Here is a 27,155-nt window from a genome sequence, read left to right as displayed (position 1 = left end):
TTTAAAAATTAGTCTTGTGGTGATATGTAATTACACCACTAGGTCACCAGGGGTCATCCTGGTGACCTTGTAAATAAAGCAGTCCAGAGCTATAGTCTAGTCTTCCAGGTTCGTCTTGCAGAGAGACAAGACCAAGTTCGTCTTGCAGAGAGACAAGACCTCTTAGTGTACATATTGGTTTATAAAATTGTACTGACAATAACCACACCAGCAGTGCGAGTATAAGACAGCTTTAATAAACTAATATGTACACTAAGAGGTCTTGTCTCTCTGCAAGATGAACCTGGAAGGCTAGACTGTAGCTCTGGACTGCTTTATATACAAGGTCACTGGGATGCCCCCTGGTGACCTAGTGGTGTAATTACATATCACCACAAATCTGAGGTTAAAAGGACTGGGAGTGATGTCGGTGTGCTCAAATATTTACCTAGGTTAGGGCTGGGAGATGAGTTCTATTTTATTTGTTTTCCATTCCAACAGAACGGATAAGGTCGAGCTTGATGGGCCACTTCAGAAGGCTGCTCAGAGTCCATTACATTGCTATTGACCTGGGGTCACATGTAAGTTAGATTGGATAAGGATTGCAAATTTCCTTCCCAAAAGGGTGTTAGTTTTACCTGGGCTATATTAGACTCTTCCAGAGTTTAGTGGGTGATTGGTGCTTAGACAAATTTCAAAGAATTCTTTGGAGAGTCAGGATGTTTCATTTTTTAAAAAAGGTTATTTTTGATTGTATATGAAGATCGAATGCCCTTGACTCCTTTAAAAGGAGAGATCAAAAGCCAAGTTAAACTATTACACTCCTTTCAGTGGAAGTAGTCCCGGAGTGTCATTGGGACGATGGTTCCTCGATTTATCTACTGTGATAATCTGGGAATAGTGAAATGTTCACATGTGCCTGCAACCCATGTCTTTCTAAGTGGTAGAAATCATAATTTGGGAGGCACTTGGAGAAAGGGTGTGATTTTCGAAGATGATGCTTTTATAGCCACATTTTTTCTGCTTCTATTTCTGACATTTGTGGGCAGGTGAAAAATATGGGCAGAGTGTGTTTTTACAATGAAAAACAATGAGGTGGTTGACAATGTAGTATAGGCCCTTCAGCCATGATGGAGTCAACTTATGTAAATCTAATCCTTCTCTACCGCACACTCTTAATCCTCTATATTGCTCACATTGCCTATCTCAGAGTCTTCTGAATGCCTCTATTGCACTAGCCTCTATCACCACTTCAGATATTTTCTATAAGTATTTTATGCTGTGAAAGAAATTTAGACTTTAAAATAATTTACTTCATATCTAGACTGGTGGTGGTGGAATGGTGCCTTGGGAATTATTTTCTCTGGCCCAGCACATAATTGTATAGCTTGGAGAGAGAAGAGACTGGAAGGTTGGTCAAGATGCTGGAGGAACCAAGGGGGAGCCAAAAAGCAACTGTAAAGGGCGTCGAGGTCCTGCAACAAGAGTGGAGAGGGAAGACGCCCATTAGAAAGATGTGAGGGGGAAGGGTGAGATAAAGAGACAAGTTGGTGATGGGCAGACCATGGATGACAGGCAGATGGAGCCAGGTATTGCTTGGCCTTACTAAAAATATTACACTGTTCCCAGCTCTGTCCATCATGTAACCAAATAACATTACTCACTTTCCTTTTGTCCTGCCTCAAATCCACCCACTGAGCCAGTGGTTTTTAATCACTGCCTAGCCAAGGATGAATCCTAACCTTTAACAATTGGAATTCAGACACTTTTTTTTACTTAACATTCCCTAGTTTCAATATCATTTTCAGTGCATTTTTGGCTGACAGCCACTAAGTAAAACATGTTTTCATTGAAATCGTTAAATACTAACCTCATCTGCTTGGTTTCATAAGGGAAAGTTAGCAGTTTCTAACAATACCACATCAGAAGTGATAATGGGCAGTCTTTGGTTAACAGCCTTGTAGGCTGAGTACTGACCTTCACATCCCAGGGGCTCCATCTCCAATAGTCTCAACAAGGGACTCAGCATTGGTGTCTCCTCCTTACACAGTTGCCAAATGTTTATCTGCAGTGTGGAAAATGAACAAAAATTCCATATTAGCATCTGGTGTCTACAGGAACTACTCATTCCTGGCCATAGGTCTCCGAAAGGGAAATGGGCAATCCCCTACCAGCTGGTCTCTCATTAAAGTCAAAATCAATTTGGTAAAACTATTTGCTTCATTACCCTCACTAAGTACGTTGTGTGTTGAACAAAGGACCTCTGCTTCAAATTGAAAATAACTTGTTTTCTTCATTAATGTCTCTGCAACCAATAACTTTATCACCACCAATAGACTTCTCAAAATCTATCCAGTGGATTTATGGAGCTCAGTACCCCACAGATATTCATCTGTCCACTGTACACAGCATTCTATTGACCTGAGGAGTTCCATGCATGCACAATGTACTTTTGTATCAATAGTTAAGAAATTGTGCTTCAAAACTTCACTTAGCCTAGTCCAGTGGTTTTCAAACTTTTTCTTTCCACTTACATACCACCTTAAGTAATCCCTGTGCCACAGGTGCTCTGTGATTAGTAAGGGATTGCTTAAAGTGGCATGCGAGTGGGAAGGGAAGGTTGAGAATGACTGCTTTAGACCCAATTGTGACTGAAATCTTTTGCTTGAGAAAAATTGTCATTGGCCCATTTCCTTTGGAGTTCTGAAACCGTGCACATATCGAGTCAGAGGTACGATCAAAACAGTGGTTTTCTTTTCACCCACATACCTCCTTAAGTAACACCTACACCATAGGTGCTCTGTGATCAGTAAGTAATTACTTAAAATGGTAGATTGTAAGCAGGCCCTCAGCCCAACTTGTTCATGCTGAATCGCCTACTGATCCCTGCAGCCCACCACTGGACACAGGCTTCCAATCTAAATCACAACCCTTCAGTACCATCTTCTGTCTCCTACCATCAAATGGATTCTATATCCAATGAACTAGTTCATCCCAGATTTGGACCTCTCAGAGCAGTTTACCATGTGGGACCTTGTCAAATATAGAAGATGTTTTCAATTCTCCAGTTTTTTTCTCTTCAAAAATCTCAAAGCTTCTGAGACACAATTTCTCACAGATAAAGCCATGCTGACTATCCATAATCAGACCTTTCCTTTCCAAATACTAGTTGATCCAGTCCCTCAGAATCCTCTCGACCAACTTCACCAAATCTGAGGCTATGTTTACAATGTGTAGTGCCACGACGATTTAAAATTGGACATAATTATTGACTTTCACAAAATTGGGCTAATTTGTTTGTTATTTCTTCAGAGATCCTGGGGTAATAGGTCACTTTTTCATCATGCTTGGTAGGCTCACTTGAAAGTTGGTTTCCCAAAGTTTCCCTGAATAGATGGTGTTAGGACTGTGAGAGCCTGCAATGGCCACTGTCTATTTCTCTCTATGGATGATGCCTGGCCTGCAGAGTTCCTCCACTTTGTGTATTGTCTAGAGCCCTTCTGTTACCAGGCATTGAGGGGATGAGACAGAGGGGGAGGACAGAAGGATGAAGGGGGGCATATTGAAGGCTGAAAGACCTGGATAGAGAAGATGTGGCAAGGATGTTTCCTACGGTAGGGTTATTTTAGGACAAGAGGGCATAAGTTCAGGATAAAAGGGCATCAAGTTAAAATAGAGATGTGGAAAAATTTCTTCCATCAGAGGGTCGTGAGTCTGTGGAACTTGTGGCCACGGGCGGCTGAGGAAGCGAAGTTGCTGGGTGTACTTAAGGCTGAGATTGATTAGTCAAGGGATCAAGGATTACGGAGATAAAGCCGGAGAGTGTGTGGATGGATGAGGTCATGATTGGAATGGCAGAGGGGGCCAATGGCCCTAATTCTGCCCCGATATCTTGCGAGCCACAAGGTGCCACGGTGGTGGCAATGATGCTAAGTTTAAAAAAATCTAAGTAACAACGTACAGTGATGAAAATGTATGAAAGGTGCGGAGAGACAGTTTTCTTTTTGTAAATAGTTTATTAGAAACATAGAAGATAGGAGCAGGAGTAGGTCATTCGACCCTTCGAGCCTGCTCCGCCATTCAACGAGATCATGGCTGATCTTAAAGTTCAGGACCCCGTCCCCGCCTTCTCTCCATAACCTTTAATACCCTTATACTGAAGAAATAGATCTAATTCCCTCTTAAATATATTTAATGAACCTGCCTCTACTGCCCTCTGTGGCAATGAATTCCACAGATTCACCACCCTCTGGGTCAAGAAATTCCTCCTCATCTCGGTCCTAAATGGTTTGCCTATTATCCTCGAACCATGGCCCCGGGTTCTGGACTCCCCCACCATTGGAAGCATCCCTTCCGCATCCATTCTGTCCAGTCCTGCCAGAATTTTATAGGTCTCTATGAGATCCCCTCTCAATCTTCTAAACTCCAGCGAGTACAATCCCAATTAGCATTGTTAATAAAGTCTATTTTTGGACTTTTTAAAAAAACCACGTATTGTTGTGAATTCACAGGCCAATTCACAGGGCCAGTGAGAACTTCTTTAACCGGTATTAGTGCACTCAAGTGCTTTGAGCTTAAGGTGTGTCGAGAAGGACCTGAGACGCCACGAACATTGTTCCCATCGAGAGTCATGAAACACTGTTTGTGTAATTGGTTAAAAGTTGTTGGGAGGTTGCCTCAGCATTCAGAGGGAAGCACTGGAGCATGGAAAGGCTTGCTTCGCTTTTTAAAACTTGTTCCAATAGTTGGATGTCGTGACATTCCGAGCACATTTCCCAAAGAACTGTTTATTCGCGGTCGCTCTCCTGCTGCAGATGGTACCCGCTTGGAGTGGAACAAATTCAAGTGGTTTGAAGAATGTTCAGGACAAGTTTATACCAGAGCAAACACAAATGAAAGAAGTGCCCACAACTACCTCGATTAATTCATAATGAGGGAGGAGTGCAAATGCGTTTAAGGGGAAAGGAAGGGAATCTTATTTCATGTTTCACACACATTAAAGAACCCCCACTTGTTTTTGTGAACAGTCTTCGGAGGCCGATTGACGCCAAGTTACATAGCTTATTCCACACAGCCTGTCAAATTCGCTACTGTCACCGAGCCAAATTCTTCGAGGAGTCTTGAGGGAGCATGTTCTGCTTGGACATTAAAAAGATCTTTCCTTGAAAATGCTGTGAGCTCCCGCTCCAGTCGGATGGGGGCTCACAAATACTTTCCACCCCCCCCCCCACCCCCCGATAGATCCAGAGAAAGTGAGACCCAAAAAATAATAATGTTTGCCTCGGTGCCCTGCCTGCAAGGGCCAGCTATGAGAAATTAAACCCAGACAGGTGGGGCTTCCTGGCTCAGCGCTCAGCAGCTGGGTCGGTGAACACATCCCCTGCTAATATCGGCAGCTGGGGTCACCAGACCTCAGACTGGAGCAACTAACTGGGCAAGAAATCGTTTACAGACTTTCGCGTTTATTTAGTCCGTTTGAAATACTGTTTCTCTTCCAGGTCCATTTAATAAGGAGTGCCATACAAAGGTATGGAACACACTCTGGAAGCAGATCAAGTTTTTTTTTAAACAAAGTATGTATTGACTGGAACTTCTCTTGCTAAAAGTTGGGAGGGAGCAACAACCACCCCGACTGACTTGACTGCGGGAGACGAGCTGAAGCCTGGAGTTTCTGGATTGTCCAAGAGGTTGAAGGGGAGAGCCGCGAAGGAGTCTTTGCTTCCCATCCGCAACGCAATTGTTCTTGTTTCCAAGCAGCAGGATTAATTTACAATTTAAAATAGGCACTTTTCCATCTTGTTGGAAAGAACGCTTTATTCAGTTGCTGAGGGGGGCCAGGCAGGATCTGCGGAGACCCTTGATCTGGGGGGGCTTCCTGACTTGGAGAGGTTTTAGTTTTTGCAACATTCCAGCGTTTTGCAATCTCCTGGGTCTCCTCCACCTTCAAGTCTCCGATCCCCCTTCATTTTAGTTAAATCTTTTGCCATTGATTTCTCCAGTCTTTTTTTAAATATATATAATGAAAGGATTCGTGTTCCCAATGTAGAATCCCGCAATTTGGAGATGGTGGGTGGTGGGGGGGAGTGATGCTGTCTCCAAAGCAGCTCGTGTGCTCTCTAGGATATTGAAGGACAAGCCCTCTCCGCCTCTGCTCTCTCCCCTTCCCTCTTTCGCTCCACCCCCCTCCCTCCACCTCTCTCCCCCCCCCCCCCCCGCCCCCTCTCTCTAGATCAAATTCTACATTCCTCTCCCCAGCCAAGCATTGCTCCCTGGCCGTGCATTTCTGACAGCTCTCCCTACTAGTTTGGAATGGGATCAACCTCAGACATCACTCATTCACCTTCAATCCCAGATACGCACGACCCACATGACAAGAGGTCGGCGGGATTCTGCATTGAACGAACATGGCCCCAGAGAAAATCACCTCCCTACTTGCCACTCTCTGGAACAGTCCCACCACTTGTTTGTTCGCGTCCACATTCTTTCGCTGATTTTGCCTTTTCTTGGCATCGATTAAAAAACAAGATGACCCCCCCCCCCTGCAAGGATGACTGCACTTTTCTTGACACCACCCACTTCATCCTTAGACTTGTGTAACTGCACATTAGGGTTAGGGTTTGATTATTTTGTTTGATTATTGCGCTTCCACCTGCACTAATGTATGGATTTACTTGTCTGGATAACACGCAAAGCTTTTCACACTATTTCCGTACCACTAACAATAAATAACTACATTCGTACCAGATGGGAATTAATCCACCTTCTTCAACATCTGCCAACTACATTATTGTCAGATTGAATCTTGTTAAAAGACCACTATATCAAAATCTCTAAACCATTACAAATCTTTTAATTTTACAGATTTTCTCTACTATATTTTTTCCTGTAACATTTACCGGGAAAACTGTCTATGTAAACTCATCATGTTGGAATTACATGAGTCTGTCAATTGTGATGCTTTAGTTTAAATGTTGTCATTGAGGAGCAGCCACCCCCCACCCCTTCCCTTCCCTTGCCTTCTGATCTATCTCTCACACACACCCTTCCTCCCAACCCCTCTGCCTATCTGTTTCCTAGTTTCTCTCCCACCCCCACCTATCTGTTCAACAAGCACGTTGCATTCCCTATTCCCTCCTCCTACCATTTCCACCTGCCCACGATTCCTCCTTTATTTGGTCCCTCTCATCTTGCTTCTTTTCAGATTCTATTACCCACAGCCCATCTTACCTCTACTGTTCACCTCCCAGCCTCTGTCACTGTCTCCATCCTCTCCTGTCAACCAACCCTTCCTCATCTTATCGCTTGCAAGCACCTGTCCTGCCCCTTTCTCGTATCTTTATACTGACTACCTCCTCATGTCCAGATGAAGATTCTCAACTTGAAATGTTAACTGTGCATTTTCCTCTTCAGATGGTGCCGAAGCTGCTGAATTCTTCTTCAATTATAATTGTATGGTAACCTTTACCTCCTTGCTTATCAAGAATCTATCTACCACTGCCTTAAAAGTATTATTGAAAGATTCAACTTCACCTCCATTTTGAAGCGTTCCAAAGATCCATGACACCTCTGTAAGAAAACATTACATGGCATCTCTTTCTTAGAGAGGCAAACACATATTTTTAAACAATAATTCCCCCTTCTTCATTGATCCACAATTGAATGAAGCATCCCCTCCACATCCAGTATGCCAAGACCCTCAGGATCTCAAATGCCACCTGTTGTTCTTTGAAATTTCAGTGGCTATCAGCCTAGCCTGTCCAAATTTTACTCATAAGGTATTCCAAATACAATAAAATCCCTGTTATCCAGAATTCAAGCACAAAAGATTGCAGAAAATAAATGGGTAACAAAAAATGGAAGCTTAAAATTGGTGCTCCTCACCATTCATGCAGTCTCAAGCAACCGGAAAACTCAATTATGCGACATCTACAAAACCTTGTAGGGGTTTTACTGTAATAGCAATGTGTTGTAGCATGCTCATGTGCCAGATGTTTAGCTTGTACTGTGGAATGCTCTACCTGTATGTATGAAATTATTTTTTCTTTCTCTGTTTCACAAACTACTGTAAATGTATTTTAAAATGAAGAAAAAAAATAACTAAACCTAAAATGTAATTGCATCCATACTCTGGTTTAGTTAATTCTGACCTATGATTCACTTTCACTTTCCACTACCAAATTCAAAAAAATTATTTACAACATGGTAGAAGGCGATTCCAGCACTGAATTGCTGGTCTTGTAATAGTTCACTCTAACCATGCTGTCCATCTGAATTTATCCTGCATCCAGTGCCATGGGTTGTAGGTTATATCGAAGCAACTGATGCAGAAACAAAATGTATAAGTAAAATTATACCAGAAGCAACATACTTACTGATATTGGTATCTTGCAGTGAAAGGTACTCTTCGGATCACATTGTCCTTTACATTGGCTATTTGGTTAACATGGACACCAGAATAAAGGAGACAAAGATATATAACTAAGGTTTTGGGGCTGAGCTCTTCTTCAAGGTATTCCATCAGTTATTTAGCTTTATCTCCTTTGGATTCTGCAAGACCCGCTGAGCTCCTCCAGTATTTTTGTGTTTTTACTGCAATCACAGCACCTGCAGACTTTCGTGTTTCACACCAAAATAAAAGTGACAAGGTTCCCTATCTCTAAGTCAAAGAGGTAGCTGTGGGTACCCACATGGGCCCCAGCAATGCCTGCCTTTTTGTTGGCTTTGTGGAGCAATCCACGTGACAATTCTACACAGGCAAGGCCCCACAACTCTTCCTCCATTACACTGCCTACTGCTTGGTGCTGCCTCACCCACCCAAGTTGAGCCTGTCAACTTCATTCACTTTGGTGCCAACTTTCACTCCATCCTCAAATTCACTTGGTCCATCTCCAGAAACACTCCTCTTTCTCGACCTCTCTGTCTCCATCTCGTGAGACAAATTCTCCACAGACATTTTCGACAAGTGCACCAACTACCACAGTTAAATCATCTACACCTCTGCACACCTTGTCCCCTGTAAGGATTCTATTCCTTTCTCTCAATTCCTCTATCTCCATCATAATCTTCTCACAGGAGATCATCCGAGATGTCCTCTTTTTAAAAAATACATCAACTTGGCCCTCACACGCATATCCTCCAATTCAGTCGCATCTGCCCTGACCCCCTTCACCACCATATGCAACAAGGACAGGATTCCCCTTGTCCTCACCTACCACTGCACCTGCCTCCATATCCAATGATATAATCCTCCACAATTTCCTGCAATGTGATCCCACCACTATAAGATCTGGGAATGGGAAGATAGTACTGCATACGCATCATGTGTGTTCTACCAATATCTTTCTGTTGAGCATCCTCCCTCTTATCTCTTTGGATGCCCTATTAGGAAGTTTAGGTTTTGTTATCTTAAGTTAGATTTTGACCTGGAGAGCATAAAATGAATCACAAACTGCAGGTGCTTGTTCTTCCACATGTTTACTTCCATTGCTTTCAAATAAATCCTTTCTCCTCTTTTCATGGAACCCAACGTCCAAAAGGTAGTTCTTCAGTCCAACTGCCTTGTAATGCCAGATTCCTCCTCGTTCCCAACCACTGTAACACTCATCTGATAAAACCCTTGATGCTGCAGTTCTACATAATTAAGTATCAAACTAATACAGGATTGTGTTTCAATTTATTATGCTAACTGGATTAATCTAACAGAATTCATAAAAACATCTTTTAAATTCTCAAAAAAACCAACTTCCTCTCAAACTGAGGCACCCATCACATTACCTCATGTTCTCCTTCATCTGGTGCCAACTGCGGCTCTGTTGGCGGTATTCTAGCCTCTGACTCAGAGGATTGAAGTCCTCCTCAGGATCTTGACCACATAATCCAATTTCACACATCCGTACAATACTGATGGAATGCCTCATCGCTGGATCTCTTCTGTAAGATGTCAGACCACGGCTCAATTCTACTTTCTCAGGGTAGGATTGAGGTAAATGTATCGCAGAATGTTGACTAAGAGAGTTCTCCGTTATTCCCAAGTACTATGTATCTAAATCTGATTATCCAGTTAGTGATTTAATTGGTGCTACGAGATCCTTGCTGTTTTGTTTCCCACAGCATATCAATGATGACATTTTAATAATTTTTATTTGGTCCTTTAGGGTATCCTGAAATCATAAAAGACTTACTAGAAATGTAAGTCTTCCTTTCTGGCAAGCTTGTTCACTTCTTTCTGATAAATCACTGGAGATTGTCACTTGTTTGGATCTTTGCGCTTGAATTCGTTTGTTAGGCCCCTTTGGAAAGAGGATTTCCTCTCAATTTCAAGCAGAGGAGCACACAGCATACAGAGGCCCCTCAGTGTAAGCCAGAAAAGGAGGGAGTTTCCACATATCAGGCCCATCTTATCTAAATTCAAATTTTAAATTTAGACATACGGCACGGCAACTTCTGACCCACGAGCCCACGCCATCTGAATATCCCAATTAATCTACAGCCACCATACGTTTTGAAGGGTGGAAGGAAACCAGAGCACCTGGAAGAAACCCACGCAGGTAGACACTGGAAGAATGTACAAACTCCTTACAAACAGAACCTGATTCGAAAGCAGGCCGCTGTAATAGTGTTGCGCTAACTGCAACAAAAACCTTTCAACTTTTAATCACTGAAGTAATTCTCTGTCCTTGTTTCATGAGAACTCAAGTGTAAGTTTTTGCTAACACAAGCAATGGTTAATTTAATTTCAGTTAATTGCACTATTTTATTAAGGGCAAACAAAACTGGACTCAGGAATTAAAAGATAATGAAAAGAGTTTGCAAACAATTCAGATTTGCACTTTTCGTTAACATGGAAAGATTCGTTATAAGTTGAATGATGTAATTAATTGTAAAGTATGTCTGGGAGAGTTTATGGAACTTGTTACGCCCATTGAATTAGGCAGTGTGACATTAATTGCATCTGTGCTTCTCCACCCTCTAACAGATTTTCTTCTTGGCAGGCTGAACTCAATAGGGTGTCCATCCCAAATCGGTGAATCTGTTTGTCTGAAAGGCTGACATCTTCACAATGTATATCCCAGGATTTGAAGTGCCTCTAATCACATCATTTACAACAGATGCCTCTGGGTGGCTTTTCAATTTCCTTCCAACATTTTCATTATAAAACAAAAAGAAATAAACAAACAGGGAAATGGAGAAAGGAATATCATCCTACTCGGGTTTTTGATTCCTGATCTGGATTCAGCTTTTGTCCAAATTACTTTGGGAAAACTTTATGAGGATTTCTTTACAAATATCAGCAGGTGATGTGAAATTTATTGACTCAATTAGTGAGGTAAGGGTTTTTCAAAAATCTTTCACAACTTTAATATTTTCACTCTAATACTATTTAATGATATTATTGGAAACCCATTTGTTTGTGTCAAGTTAGAGTTGCTTACTGATATCTATCACCATTCAATGCAAAAAATCTTATCTAATGTTTGGGTACAATAGTGCATCACAGTTTCGGCAACCTGGGTTCAATCCTGACCTCTGATATTCCAGTCTGTGTTCTTCCAGTAACTGCATTGGCACCCCCCCACCCCCCACCCCCCGGGTACTGCAAATTCTTCCTCTGTTAATTAGCTGCTGTGTGGTGCTGATGGCACATGAAAGAGAGTAGGTGATTGGGAATATGTGAGGACAGGGATTGAAAGGAATGCTCTGACAGCCAGCAAGAAAGGACTCGAAGGGCTGAATTGTATTCACCTCTAAGTAAGAAAATAGGAATATAATAATTTACTATTTCCACTCCTAGTTTGTGTTCTATGTTTATTCTGCTGTGACATGCTCCCTGTCCATAAAGAAAAGGGAGAGCAAAAGGACATGGAGACAGTGTGATTAATCTAGGCAGGAAATGGAGAATGAATAAAAGAAAGTTAAAAAAAAGACAAAGAGAAATAAATTAATGGAGAGTGATAGATTTGATGGAATATAAACTCCCCTTCCCCCCCCATTTCATCAGGGAATATTAAGATCTTTTAGTGTATTTACAGTATTTACAGAAAAATGTCTCTCAATTCCTCGATCCACCTGCATAAACATTTCAAAATAAAGCAGTTTAATTTCAAACAGATCAGAATCTTACTTTTCACTTTTAATGCACTTTAATACCACATGGAGCCTCTTCCAGCACCAAACACAGTGCTCCCTCTGCACCCTCGCAATGACCTGCCATTCCTTACCTCTCTGCCGAGGTGAACATATAGAGCGTGAACAGTAGCCTCATTTATTTGGCATTCAATATGTGAATATAACAGAAACTTTACATTTCACTTATTTTCATTTGAGCACAACTGTCACTTTAAGAGAAGAAATCAAGCTGCATGTTTGGGAGAGTGACTGTGAGCTGACAGACTAGGGCAGCATGTACTCAAATTGGATACTTCTGGAGAGGGAGAGCCTGGAGGCATAGATGTGGAAACCAAGTGACCAGCGTGTTGAAGACACAGTGCACTGTTTGCACAGGGCTCATTTTTAAGGAGACAGCACAGGAGCAACAGCTCATGGAAGGAATATTATGTGGAGGTGGCTTCATGTGCTTATAGACAATTTGTCTGATTTCTCTGTGTTATAGGGAAATGTGTAGGGGTTATTTGAAGGAGACAGCATTTGGAGAGTCATCTTTGAAGGGCCTTGTGTGGTAATAGACAACCTGTCTGATTTCTCCGTGTAATAAAGGAATGAGCATACCACTCCATGACCAAAAGGGAAGGTCACTTTGAATGGCTGACCCACAAAAGGGTTCTGGAAGCAGAAGAAATACTGCAATTCGGCTGACCCACAAAAGAGTTCTGGAGGCTTGGAAGTATAATAGTTATTATTTTTTGGTATTCTGTGCTTTTTTAAAAAAATAAAGATTTGGCACATTCCGCAGCAATGATCTATGTTTTTTTCCTCCCTCAGTAGAGGGAGTTTTTTGGGGGGTTTGGGGGAGGGGGGTGGGGGCATATAGTTTATTTTGGGGGACAGGTTGGTTTGTTTTGTTTATTATGTATTTTATATATACTCATAAACAATTTTTTTTTAAAAAGGGTTCTGGAAGCTCTGTGAGAATCCCTACAAAAGAGAAGGGAGTTTTGATTGGCACTCGTTTGAAAAGGACATTTCTCCGGAAGCATCTCGACAAGGATTTTGTGAGTTTATAAACAATCTGTCAGCCCAGTCTCTCCCATCTACTTCATGAACTTCTTTGCAACAATTTCAAGCCTGCATACCAACAGTGAATGTTTGAGACTGAACTTTGAACTGCCTTTTGAGAATAGTTGCCTGAGCTGCAGTGGCTTGGGGTATTCCACATACATAAGTTTATTTGTGAATAGCTTGGGGTTAAGTAGCTAAGTTTAGCTATTTAAAAAAAAAATTATTTTGACTCACAAAATTAAAACAGTGTAATCTTTCAACACTCATGCAATATGGGGCCATAGATCCCTACAGAAGCCTAGGAAAACAACAACCAGGATGGCTAATTAACAAAGGCTTAAAAAAAAGATTAAAAGGAAAAAACAAAACTAAACTGAAAAAGCACGTCACCTGCACCATGTCCCATTTTCTTGGTCACTTTCATTTCTCTGCTAAGACAGTTTGCTATCTTGTCCCTATTTTGAAGGGGAGGGGAGCTAACCAATCTGTGTGCCAATATATTTCAAATAAGACTGCCACACTCGATTGAATGTCATGTTTCTTCCTTAGATTATATGTGATTTTCTCCAGGGGAATGAAACTCTGCATTTCCTTATTCCATCGTGTGGATTTTAGTTGGGAGTCAGACTTTCACGAAACTGCTATACATTTCCTGACAACTGACAAGGTGACATTCACAAATGGAATTTGATCTTTGGTCAATCTAAAACTCGCATCCCTAATAACTCCCAGAAGGTACAACTCCAGATCCTGTGGAAAATCCACTTTTGTAATTTTTTTCAGAATGTCCTCCAGGACATCCCAGAAGGGTCTCACCTTTGTAAGTAACCAGGTGGTGTGGACAAAAGTTCCAATCTCCACACCACACCTAAAGCACATTTCTGAAATTTCAGGCTTTGATTTATGTAATTTTTGTGGTGTGAGGTACAGCTGGTGCAAGAAGTTGTATTACACTAACCTCCTGTTCGGCTCCGAATCATGGGTCCTCTACCGGCACCACCTACGGCTCCTAGAACGCTTCCACCAGCGTTGTCTCCACTCCATCCTCAACATCCATTGGAGCGCTTACATCCCTAACGTCGAAGTACTCGAGATGGCAGAGGTCGACAGCATCGAGTCCACGCTGCTGAAGATCCAGCTGCGCTGGATGGGTCACGTCTCCAGAATGGAGGACCATCGCCTTCCCAAGATCGTGTTATATGGCGAGCTCTCCACTGGCCACCGTGACAGAGGTGCACCAAAGAAAAGGTACAAGGACTGCCTAAAGAAATCTCTTGGTGCCTGCCACATTGACCACCGCCAGTGGGCTGATAACGCCTCAAACCGTGCATCTTGGCGCCTCACAGTTTGGCGGGCAGCAACCTCCTTTGAAGAAGACCGCAGAGCCTACCTCACTGACAAAAGGCAAAGGAGGAAAAACCCAACACCCAACCCCAACCAACCAATTTTCCCCTGCAACCGCTGCAATCGTGTCTGCCTGTCCCACATCGGACTTGTCAGCCACAAACGAGCCTGCAGCTGACGTGGACTTTTTACCCCCTCCATAAATCTTCGTCCGCGAAGTCAAGCCAAAGAAAAAAGATACATGGTGATAATAACCCTAGTCACACTGTCCAGACACATGATTTGCCACCACACTTCATTGATTGTTGTACCCAAGTCCGACTCCCATCATTCCAGAGGGAGCACTGTGTTTGGTGCTGGAAGAAGCTCCATGTGGTATTAAAGTGTGTCAGATATATGTAATATATCTAAGAAATAAATTTACACACATTCTCTTTTCGAATTAGAATTTCCATGTCACTGCATTCAGCTAGGGTCATAGATGGTCCCTTAAGAAAGATCTTATTTGCAGATAGCAGAAGAATGTTCTGTTAGACAAATCGTATTTGTTTCTCAACAGCTTAAATGACATAAGCTGCCCCCTTTTGTAACAATCCTCGATACACCTGATCCCTTTCTGGCATCAAGTGTCCAGGATTTTATTACCCAGAGTTAAGGCATTAAATTATTCTGGGCCAAGGGTTTTTTGTGGGCTGTCTCCACCTTCCATCCCATATATTGTTTTACTCTTTTCCATTTCTGGAGTCATGCTTCAGGGTGGAGCTATCTGTTTACTTAGAGAGTAATTTGGTATCCCACTTATATATGAATTCTATGGCTATCTCTTCACCTACTAAGTGTAGTCCAATTTGGGCCCATGTGGGGGGTGGGTGGGGGGCGCGATAAACCTTGACTGGACTGTCCAGTAGTACTTTTTAAAATCTGGTAATTTTAAACCCTCAACCTTTCCATGGAGATTCTAGCCACTTTCCTATTCCACAGAAACATTCAGACGCACTCGTTAAGTGCTTTAAAAAACCCTGAGACAATGAAATGGGTAACAATTGGAAAAGATATTGGAGCCTTGGCATAACCTTCATTCTGACACAGTTGACTCTGCCCATCAATGTTATGGGCAGTGCCCTCCATCTAACCAGCTCCTCCTCAATCTTCCAGAGCAAAGGGCAATAATTGAGTTTGTATGAGTTATGTAAATCTTTATCTTCTTTAATCCCCACATATTTAATGCTTTCTTGCAGCCATTTGAATTGACTTCGTCGGTATTGTCTATTCGTCAAAGGTGTTATCTCACTTTTATCCAAATTTACCTTATATCCCAAAACCTTCCCATAATCCTCCAGTGTGGTCTTTAGTCTGGCCAATGACTCCCCAGGGTTCATCAAATATTCTAACACATGGTCAGCAAAAAACATTGATTTTTTTGATCCACTTGGCCCACTTCGAACCCCATTATGTCTGGATCCTGCTGAATGGCTTCTGTCAGCAGTTTAATGGCTAATATAAACAGTGCTGGGGACAATGGGCAACCCTACCTGCCTGATCCGGTCAATGGAAATACTGGAGACATCTGCCCATTTGTTATAATTTTTGCTTGGGGTTTGTGGTAAAGTGGCTGAACTCAATTAATGTGTTTGTCCCAATCCAAATTTCTCCAATACCTTGAACAGAAAGTCCCACTCCAATCTGTTGAAGGCCTTCTCCACATCCAAAGCTATGGCTACTCCTGGATCCATCCCCAACTGTGCCAGGTGTACCAGACTTAGCAGTCTAGCTATGTTGTTTGCCAATTGCCACTTTTCTACAAACCCCACTTGATCTGGGCTTGTTAATCTCGGCAAATATTCTACCAACCTATTGGGCAATGTCAATGGGAGGAAGAAATCATCAATTTTGATAGGATCTCCCCCGATTCAGCTTTCTATAATTCTTTATAAAACCTTCTAAATTTATCATTTATTTCCTTTGGTTTAGATGAGATCTTGCTTTCCCTTTTTGCTCGCATTGTTTGTTTTTGAGGCCTCCTCCACTCTCACCTGCAAGGACAAGACTTTATGGGCCCTCTCCCCCAGCTCATAATACTCCTGTCTAGATCTTAAAATCAACCTTTCTGTTTTGTATGTTTGTCATGTATTATACTTGAGCTTTTTATTCACCAAGTTCCTGTATTTCTCTTTGTGCCCAATCTTTGGTATTCCTTTAATAATTGGGCTATTTCCTGTTAAAAATCATTAATTTTCTTCATGTGCTCCTTTTTAATGATTTTGGTGTATCCAATTAACTTGCCACTTAAATAAGCCTTCAATGCGTCCCATATTAGGAAATTATCCTCAGTAGAGTGCAGTTTGTCTCACAGAACAAATCAATCTGACCTCTAAAAAAGCAACAAAATTCCGGTTTTCCCAACAACGACATATTCAGGCACCATCTATAGGTCTGCTTATCTGCCATTATAATAGATACTGTCAAGATTGAATGATTCGACAATAGCCGTGACGTGTACTCAGTTTCCACTATCCTACCCTCCAACTGGGCTGACACCAAAAATAAATCAGTTATGGTGTAGAAATCGTGTTGTCTCAAGTAAAAGGAGTAATCCCTTTCTCTCAGATTCAGCCTCCTCCAGGCTTCTGATGCAGGTGTCTGTGTTCAAGGTAGAACTTAAACAAACTAAAGAAGCTAAAAGCAACAAAACTAAAAGAGAAACAGTTTTAAAAAAAATCCCCTATTACCCTTCTACTACTCTCTCCCTTCGGCTTGTCTCCCTGGCATCCATACCTGTGCGACTGGTACAACTGCCCCCTTCTTGTTAAGCGTGCCCAACACACCCATCCTCCTCCTATTATGTATCTTCCTCCTCTTCTCTGAGCTCCCCTTATCACTTCTTAATATCAAATAGAATTCGTTAAAATTGCATTGGCAGTGGCTAGAAAATCTATAGTAGTTGCATGGAAGTCTGATTCACATCGAGGTCTGGAACATTGGAACGCAGAAATACAGAAAATTACCTACAACTTAAGAAATAAGTATAACATATTTTTACAAATTTGGCAACCATATTTACAAAATTCAGGTGTAAATCTTTAGTTGAGTTCTTCCAAACCCTCAAGACCAGTGTTGATCTTCTCCAAAGAGAACTAAATAGAATATGAATTTGTGAACAGTGGAGTGTGTGTCACTTTTCAGCAGTCCAATTTGTCTTTCTTTTCTTCCTTTATTATTTTCTTATCTTTTATTTGGTTTTCTATACTTTCATTCTTTTTCTTTGGGGTTCTTTTGGGGGTTAGGGGTTGGGAGAATTGGGTTAATACCATGATGAAGAAAATATTGAATGCACTTTTATACATGTTTTAAATTTTGTAATTGACTCCATATTTGATAAAAAAAAGTTTAAATAAAATATAAAAAAAGGAGAGTCATAGCGGCTTTGTGCATGGTAGGTCATGTTTAACCAATCTTATAAAGTATTTTGATGAGTTTACCAGGAATGTTGACAAAGGAAAGGCTGTGGATATTGTCTACATGGACTTTAGTAAGGCCTTTGGCAACGTTGCATGGGAGGTTAATCGGGAAGGTGCAAATGTTGGGTATTCATGGTGAAATAGTGAATTGGATTCAACAATGTCTGGACAGGAGAAGCCAGAGTGGTGGTGGATGATTGCTTCTCAGACTGGAGACACTACTGGTGTGCCTTGGGGATAGGTGTTAAGATCACTGTTGTTTGTCATGATTTGGATGTTAATGTGGTAAATTGGATTAGCAAATTTGCAGATGACACAAAGATTGGAGGTGTTATGGACAGTGAAGAAGGTTTTCAAAGCTTGCAGAGGGATCTGGATCAGCTGGAAAAATGGGATGAAAAATGGCCGATGGAATTTAATACGGACAAGAGTGAGGAGTTGCAATTTGGAAGGAAAAACCAAAAAAGGACATACACAGTAAATGGTAGGGTCTGAAGAGTGTGGTACAACAGAGGGATCTGAGAATACAGATACATAATTCCCTGAAAGTGGTGTCACAGGTAGATAGGGTTTTAAAGAGAGGTCTTGGCCTATTGGCCTTCATGAAGAAAAGTATTGAGTGTAGGAGTTGAAATATTATGGTAAAGTGTATAAGACATTGGTGAGGCCACATTTGGAGTATTCTGTGCGGTTTTGGTCATCTAACTACAGGAAAGGTATCAGTAAGATAGAAAGAATGTAAGAGATAATTTACTAGGATGTTGCCCGGACTTCAGGAACTGAGTTACAGGGAAAGGTTAAATAGGTTAGGACTTTATTCCCTGGAGTGTAGAAGAATGAGGGGAGATTCGATAGAGGTATTTAAAATTATGAGAGAGATATGAGTAAATATAGATAGGCTTTTTCCATTGAGGGTAGGTGGAATCCTTTAATCTCAAAACTAGGGGGGGCGTGGCAAGATGGCATAAGGAATAGACGTGCCTTCCAGTCCTCTCCTGACTCTTTGTTATTGTTTTTTCTAAAAAATTTATAAATAGTTAGAGGAGTTGAACTAGCTTCTAATGGTACAATTGTTGAAAAAAAGTAAAAGAAAACGGCAACAGATCGCTAAGAAATTACATTTTCCGAAGTTATCTGAGCTTACCTGTTTACAAGAAGCCAGGACTCAGCGTGGAATGGATCCAAGAGGAGAAGTGCAGGATTCGGCAAAGGAGCTCCGCTCTGTACCGGTAGGGCTCTTTAAAGATGGCGCCCGGCAGCCTTTGGAACAAAGGGCTAGCCAGGCGCATGTATTTCAATCAACGCCCGCTATGAGCGCTGTCACTGAACTTTTGACACTTGAAACAGCTGGGACTCCGCCAGCTGAAGACCTGACTTTAAAGAGACGTCCACCGATTGATGTAGCGGTGGCACTGCGAAATGCACCACCAGTTATGAAGACTTCAACAGACCTTGATGTAATGAAGGCTTTTGATGTAATATGGGTTAAGGATAACCCTGAATACCAGTCTTCTGATACTGCTGAGGAGGTTGTGGCAGGGGTTTCTACACGTAGTCATACTCCAAGAAAAGCAGTTAAACTAAAGGAAGGAAAAGAAGACCCTCTGGTTATTCAGAAACAGAAGGACCCTATTTTGTCTGAATCTATTCCAGTTGATATGCTTATCAAGAATCTTGAATTTAAGTTATCTTCTTCAATCAAAGAGATAGGTAAATTTTTGGTTCAAGTTAATACTAAGCTTAATACCTTGGTGGATATTTAATACTCAACAGATGGTTGATTATGGAGCTTTTAAGCTTGAAATGAATGAAAGACTTGATGTTTGTGACCAAGGTATAGTTGAGGTACAAGATCAAATACAAGACGTAAATAAAACAATTGAAACTTTACAAATCCAGAATAAAAATTTAGCGAAAAAGGTTAACTATTTGGAGAATCAGTCTAGACGGAATAACGTAAAAATTGTTGGTTTGCCAGAAGATATAGAAGGACCAGATCCAAGAAAATTTTTTACCGAATGGATTCCACAAGTGTTAGGACAAGATAAGTTCCCGGAGGGCTTAATATTGGAAGGTGCTCATAGAGCTTTGAGAAGAAAGCCTTTTTCAGGACAGAATCCAAGACCTGTTCTGGTTCGTTGTTTAAACTATTATGATAGAGAGACAATTTTACGTGTGGCTATTAGAAATGCGCAACAAAGTAGATCTCCTTTGATGGTCCAGAACAATCGTGTTTTTTTTAATCCGGATTTGAGTCAAGAAGCTATGTCTCGACGACGTGAATTTAATCTTGTGAAAGAAGTGTTATGCAAAAAAAGATATAAAGCTACATTAAGATACCCTGCAGTATTGAAGATTTTCCAGGATGGATGTCAGCCAAAATTTTTTGATAACCCTAAAGAAGCTATGGTCTTTGCTCAACTGTTACCAATCACGCAATTCCAGGAACGACGTAGTCCTCCACGGTCTCCAAAGAGAGTAGAGATACAAGATGGGAATCGAATTTCAAGAAGAAATGGAAGCAATGGCGGTCGGAGTGACAAAGCTGATTAAAAAAAAAATAAATTTTTTTCTCTCGAGAAGATTTAAATAATGATGATAGCTTAATGTGAAATGGGAGTTAGGAGAGGGAACTGAGTGGGCATTATTTTCCAGAAGTCGTCAGCTACGTGTGAGTTATCTCACACCCAATATTTTGTGGGAGTTACTGCATTGTGCGGTTTAGACAGGAGGAGGTAGCAACCTCTTACCTGTTTTTTTTTTAATTAATTTTTGGATTAAGGAGTGAAGTTTCTTTTTATTATTTTTAAAAAAAACTTTTCTTTTTTTTGTTGTAGTTTTAAGAGGGGATAAAGGAAGGGGGTCTTTTTTTTTTCTTTTCTTGGTGTTTTTTTTCCTTTTTTTTTTCTTGTTGTGGTGTTGTAAGAAAGGTCTAAACTAAAGTTTTTTTTTAATGTCCAGGGTTTAAATAATCTTATTAAGTGTAAGAAAATACTTGTTTACTTAAAAAAATTAAAAGTTGATGTTGCTTTTTTTCCCAGGAAACTTAATTAACAGATAAGGAACACGTAAAACTTAAACGTGAATGGTTTGGATAAATTTTTTTTTCATTTAATTCAAAGGCAAAGGAGTGGCAATTTTGATGTACAAGAATCTACTATTTCAGTTACAGAATGAAGAGAAAGATGGTGGAAGATTATTAAAACTGAATTGTACAATCTTTAACGAGGCTTGGACTTTGCTTGATGTTTATGCTCCATTATCAATGGGGGCCTGACGACCCACCAGGACTGCTTCACGTGGAAGGGAACCCATAAACTTTCAGCGGGGTCCTGGAGGGATGGCATAGCTGAAAAAAAGGTGAAGAATGGCTGGTCTAATCTATCCTACTTCAAATCACCGAACGCAGGACTATATTCTATCTACAGATGATACAAAATAAATAAAAGGAATTTCTATAGCACTCCACATGATTCAGTAGATATTGAAATCAGAGGGCACTAGCACCATTTAAAAAGGGAGACCTTCAACCACTCACTTAATGTATCTCAACACAATATTCTTTTTACTTTAATTTTGAAGATACAGCACGGGAACAGACCCTTCCAGCCTTCAAGCCGGTGCCGCCCAAATACCCCAATTAACCTACAAACTCTGTACAATTTTTGGAGGATGGGAGGAAACCAGGAGGAGCCCAATGCAGACACAGGGAGAACGTACAAACTCCTTACAGACAGTGCTGAATTCAAACCCGGGTCACTGGTGCAGTAATAGCATTGCCCCATCCACGAGACTAACCATTTTTTTGTCACTTGTTACCATTGAAACAAAAATTAATGGTGATGTATGAACTAACATCACTAAGAAGTTTGATCGTGGGAAGTGACCTTGTTTATGTACATGAGATTTTTTAAAAAAAATTCTCAGAAATGATAATGGTCTCCAAAATATTTGTAGTAAACAAAAACAAGCAGGAGTCATTATAAAAAAATGTTTCTAAATGCATGTTTGAGATTGGCCCCAAACCATTTCTGTGAGCTCAGTGTGAGTCTAGAATTATATACTACATACCTTCATGAAATTAATCAAACATTAAAAAAATCTTCACTTACTGTTTCTCAGTGGATTGGTCAGTGGACAATCTTCTAATTTAAAGTCTTTAATTATTTTTACAAGGTTTCAGGCATCTGCGGGTCAATATTTTTTCATATTCTATAATGGTTTCCCATGGCATCATATTCACTTCATTAGCACCGGTATATCGGCTTTGTCTGCTTTCATTGCAAAACAGGAGTCTAACAAGTTTTGTATTTTTCAGGATTTGAACAGTGACTGTGAGTACGTTAAAGATTCACTAAAACCGTTTCAGTATGAAGCATCTTTCAAATTTTTCTTAAAAGTTGACAGCACAGAGTCACCTCCTGCATACTGCTGGGTTATTGAGGTCCATTGGGGGAATCACATTCTTGTATACAGTACAGCTGTGATGATCTCTCTTTCTCTCTCTCTCATTCAATATCTATTTGTTTGGCCATGCCTATACTAACCACGTTCTGATTAAAGGCTGTCAAACTCAATTAACATTTACATTTCCCTCCTTAGAAGCTTTTTAACCCTAATATTTCCAGATTCCTTCTTCAGTTTGCAATATTTTTTCTTTGATAGAGCCTATTATTGAGAGTGGGATTACCTTAGCATATTTTACTACACAAAATGGATTATATGTTTTGTATTTTCCTATGACGTAGAAGGAGATAATAGGGTGTAATTTTATGCAGTCCCATTCTTCCTGACACTAATTCTCTCTCACTGGCCCATCAACTCCTCCCTATTCTCCTGCCATCCACGTACATTAGTCATAATATACAACAACCAAAGAATCTAGTAGTCAGCATAACTTTTGGAGATGGAAGAAGACCAGAGCACCTGGATGGAAACCATGAAGCCATAGGAGAAATGTGCAAACTCCTCCCAAACAAACACCGGAGCTCAAGAAAAAACCTGATGTGCTGGAGCTGATCATCACACTGCCCTGCATAGTTTAATGCTCAGGGTATACAGCTGCAATACTGCTTTATATTAAGGATAAAATTCACTGTCAACTTCAATACAACAGCATAGACTTTGCTCAATTGAGTTAAAGATCGAGTGAAACATGAAAGTCTGCAGACACAGTAAAAACACACAGAAATGCTGGAGAAACTTGGCTGCTCTCACATCCAAAGGAGTTAAAGATATATTGCTGACGTTTCAGGGCCCAAGCCCCTCTTCAAGGAATAAGCAAAGAACAGGAAGGCATCAGAATAAAGACTGGACTGGATGGGGAAGGGGTCCAGACCAACTCCACACTAATTGGATATGATAAGAGGAGAGGTGAGAATTGATTTTGGCTCTGCGAAAGGAGACAAGAGAGAGAGAGAAAGCTGGGGAAAAGGTAATCGGGAAGAAGTAGGGGAGTGGGAGGGGCAGGGTTTAACAAAAACAGGAGAAATCAATGTTAATGCCTTATGATTACGGGGTTCCCAGACGGAAGATGAGGTGTTGTTCCTCCAATTTGTGGGTGGTCTCAGTCTGGCAGTGCATCAGACCATGGACAGGCAGGGGTATGGGACGGGAAATTAAAATGGGTGGCCACTGGTAGATCCACACGATCATGACCTTGGACATGGCACGAAACATAGTCTACTAAGTGGCAGTGATCCCTGCCTTCCTCTATGCTTCTGAGACCTGAACTACCTACAGGTGGCACCTCAAGGTAATGGAACAATATTGCCACAGTTGTCTGCAAAATCCTCCTAATCTACTGGCAGATTAAATGAACCAATGTCAGTGGTCTCTCACAGCCCAACGTCCCCTGCATTGATGTCTGAGTTACACTCAGCCAGATCCACTTGTTAGGCCACATCATTTTCGACAGACTCTGTTTTGGGAAGAGATTATTTGGCCCATGGATGAAAAGATTTAATGTTGTGTTGAAAATCTCCCTGAAAAAATGTAACATTCTTACACATGTCTGAGAGTTGCTGGCTTAGTGTAGAGAAAGGTCATCTGGAATGAGTTTGAGAATCTTCAGTCGAAGCAACAGGAGCACATAGAGGTGCTGTATAAGAGGCAAAAGGATAGAACCAGCCCATCTCCTCAGCCATGTGCAAGAGTCTACAGTTTCCACAGTGGCCTTAGCAGCCATTTGGGATTCCACAAAATGAACCCAGGTTGCAGGCACTGTAACAGCTTTGCGCTAATCGCTATGCTGACCGTGCTGCCCCTAGATTGGGATTGAGAACTGAAGGAGACATTTTCACACTGCCATTCAGGTGTGCGGTGAACTGCTGTACTCCTGATTACCTGGCCCCACCCTGTTCTGTGACTGTACCTGTGGCTCCTCCCTCTTTGACCTCTAATACCTTGACCTTACCTCAGAAACCCCGGGTCACGCCACAAGACGAGGTCCCTGTCCATTGTGAATAAAAGCCTGTAAATCAGTTACTCAGTCTCAGCCTCTTGAGTTATCAAGGTGGAAGACCACCAATATGTACATTTGCTCCTCCAATAGTTTATCTCAGCCACATGCCTTCCAGGTTGCTCTACTGGTTGTTACCAAGGTTGCTCACTTTAACTGAATTTCTGTTAGGTCCAGGTAGATGTCCATGTATTTAAACCGACACACCCGCTTGACATTCTATGCAACTGAATACCAATTACTCACCTCAAGAAAGTACAAGAGAGAGGTAACTGATGTGACAGAATCTCTGAGTTGCTACCAATCTCTGAGCAGATTTATAATGGACCTCACTTATAGCTGTTGTGATATTCGTTGTTGCTTCAATATTCAAATTTAAAGGCTGAGGCACTGAGCTCTGGACTAATTTCCCCGATTAGTGCCTCACCCAGACGAGACGCAGGCCTCCCCATCTGCCCTAAAGGAGTGGAAGTACTTTATCCTCTGTGCCAAGTAACTGCATGTATGTTGGTGATTTGCCAAATTTTGTTAGTTGTGTAATTCTGTCAATCTGACTGTGAATTGGGCGTGCTTGTGAGTTGGTGTCTCTTTGTAAGAATATGCACATTTGAGTGTGCGTGTGCATGTAAAAGTGTGCATGTGTTTATTAGTGCTTATAAGTGGCGTGTAGAGTTTTTGTTCTATAAATGTTAAGATAATGGTGCAGGAAATGGAAGCATTAGGGTGAGCAGGCTCCACTTGTACCTGAATCCTACCAGTTGCAAATGCAGGCTCGTATTTGCCTTGTTCAAATGTCATCGGAGACTCAGAACCTTGGCCTCAGAAGTGTACAAAATATTTAAATGAATATCAACTGCAATTACATGATATTTGCTCTGGGACTGCAAGTTTAGTTTTAGCTTTTTTAAAATTTAGACATACAGCACGGTAACAATCCATTTCAGCCCACGACCCTGTGCAGCACAATTACACCCAATTGACCTACAACCCCCACTATATTTTTGAAGGGAGGGAGGAAACTAGAGCACCCGGAGGAAACCCATGCAGACATGGGGAGAACGTACAAACTCCTTACAGACAGCGCGGGAACTCACTAAAAAGGAGTAACCACTCCAAGAAGGAAGTATATATAAATTTATTTCTAGAATGTACTTTTTATTGAGATCCCCAAGCCAAGTTTGCATAAATCTCGGGTGAGATGGGAGTCAGACTTAGACACAACAATTGACGAACAACTCTGGTCAGATCTACGTCAGGGAAGTTTGTTGGCAAAACCAATGCCAGACATAGATTGGTCCTTTATGATTTTCTCCATCAACTGTACCTCACCCCATAGAAATTACACCAATATAAACTTGAATTATCAGAGATGTGGTGTAGAGGCTGATTCCTTTTTACATTCTACCTGGCTTTGCACGAAGGTGAGGCCATTCTCGTATGACCTCTGTGATACCCTAACTAAGATCCCCAGAGCTTTGTCTTCTGGGGAACTTTTACCACGGTTGGTAGATTACTAATTCTCAAATTAAATTCACAGAAATTGTCTTATGTGTGGCTAGGAAATGCACACCAGTAACATGGAAGTCTGACTCCCATCTATTCATGGAGAGGTGGTCTTCGGAGATGAATAGTTACATCCTTCTTGAAAAGGTCACTTACAATTTCAGGAAGGGAATATAACACCTTCCTAAAAATCTGGCAGCCTTATTTAGAGCATATAGTTACCTCATTGGTGACAATATAGGGTTACAATCACTACTGGTTAGCCCATAGATCTCTGTAAAGGTTTTTACAATGTGGTGTTACCATGTCTCCATTTTTACTGTATGCACTGACAATGGGATGTTTTTTTTTCTTTTTTCTTTCTCTGTTTAATAGCGGGGAAGGGAGGGGTTTTCTTGATGTTTTACATTTGATAAATAAAATATTACAAAATACAAAGAGAATGGGATTCGAATCCCGTTCCCCGATCATGGGCACTGTATTGCTACACTAACCGTGCCAACCATTTCCTCTTATGCTACCTTGAATGGGTACAAAGAAATGTTCCGTGGCAATCATAAATAACACTTTTTTCATATCCTGTTGGATTGGGAAATGATTATTACACATAAAGTAAAGCATTCGAATAAATAGGTCTTTTCTGAGATGGTAGGCTGTAACTAGTAGGTCTTTTCTGAGATGGTAGGCTGTAACTAGTAGGTCTTTCCTGAGATGGTAGGCTGTAACTAGTAGTTCTGAGATGGTAGGCTGTAACTAGATGGTAGGCTGTAACTAGTAGGTTTTTTCTGAGATGGTAGGCTGTAACTAGTAGGTCTTTTCTGAGATGGTAGGCTGTAACTAGTAGGTCTTTTCTGAGATGGTAGGTTGTAACTAGTAGGTCTTTTCTGAGATGGTAGGCTGTAACTAGTAGGTCTTTTCTGAGATGGTAGGCTGTAACTAGTAGGTCTTTTCTGAGATGGTAGGCTGTAACTAGTAGTTCTGAGATGGTAGGCTGTAACTAGATGGTAGGCTGTAACTAGTAGGTTTTTTCTGAGATGGTAGGCTGTAACTAGTAGGTCTTTTCTGAGATGGTAGGCTGTAACTAGTAGGTCTTTTCTGAGATGGTAGGCTGTAACTAGTAGGTCTTTTCTGAGATGGTAGGTTGTAACTAGTAGGTTTTTTCTGAGATGGTAGGCTGTAACTAGTAGGTCTTTTCTGAGATGGTAGGCTGTAACTAGTAGTTCTGAGATGGTAGG

At 41.2% G+C, this 27,155-nt stretch overlaps 1 long non-coding RNA gene across 1 annotated transcript in view; it reads right to left on the bottom strand.

Moving 5' to 3' along the window:
• Positions 1-1,338: 1,338 nt before the first annotated feature.
• LOC138746323 (uncharacterized) overlaps positions 1,339-27,155 on the bottom strand; it is a 109,865-nt gene continuing 84,048 nt past the window's right edge. Inside the window, exons 3-5 of the long non-coding RNA XR_011346866.1 lie at positions 19,102-19,537; positions 1,957-2,044; positions 1,339-1,454 (exon numbers count right to left, since the gene is read on the bottom strand). This is a non-coding gene — a long non-coding RNA (uncharacterized lncRNA). The remainder of the gene's footprint in view (positions 1,455-1,956; positions 2,045-19,101; positions 19,538-27,155) is intronic.

Source organism: Narcine bancroftii, chromosome 11, assembly GCF_036971445.1.
Source record: "Narcine bancroftii isolate sNarBan1 chromosome 11, sNarBan1.hap1, whole genome shotgun sequence".
Classification (NCBI taxonomy): Eukaryota; Metazoa; Chordata; class Chondrichthyes; order Torpediniformes; family Narcinidae; genus Narcine; species Narcine bancroftii.
This window is presented reverse-complemented; position numbering and strand designations above follow the sequence as displayed.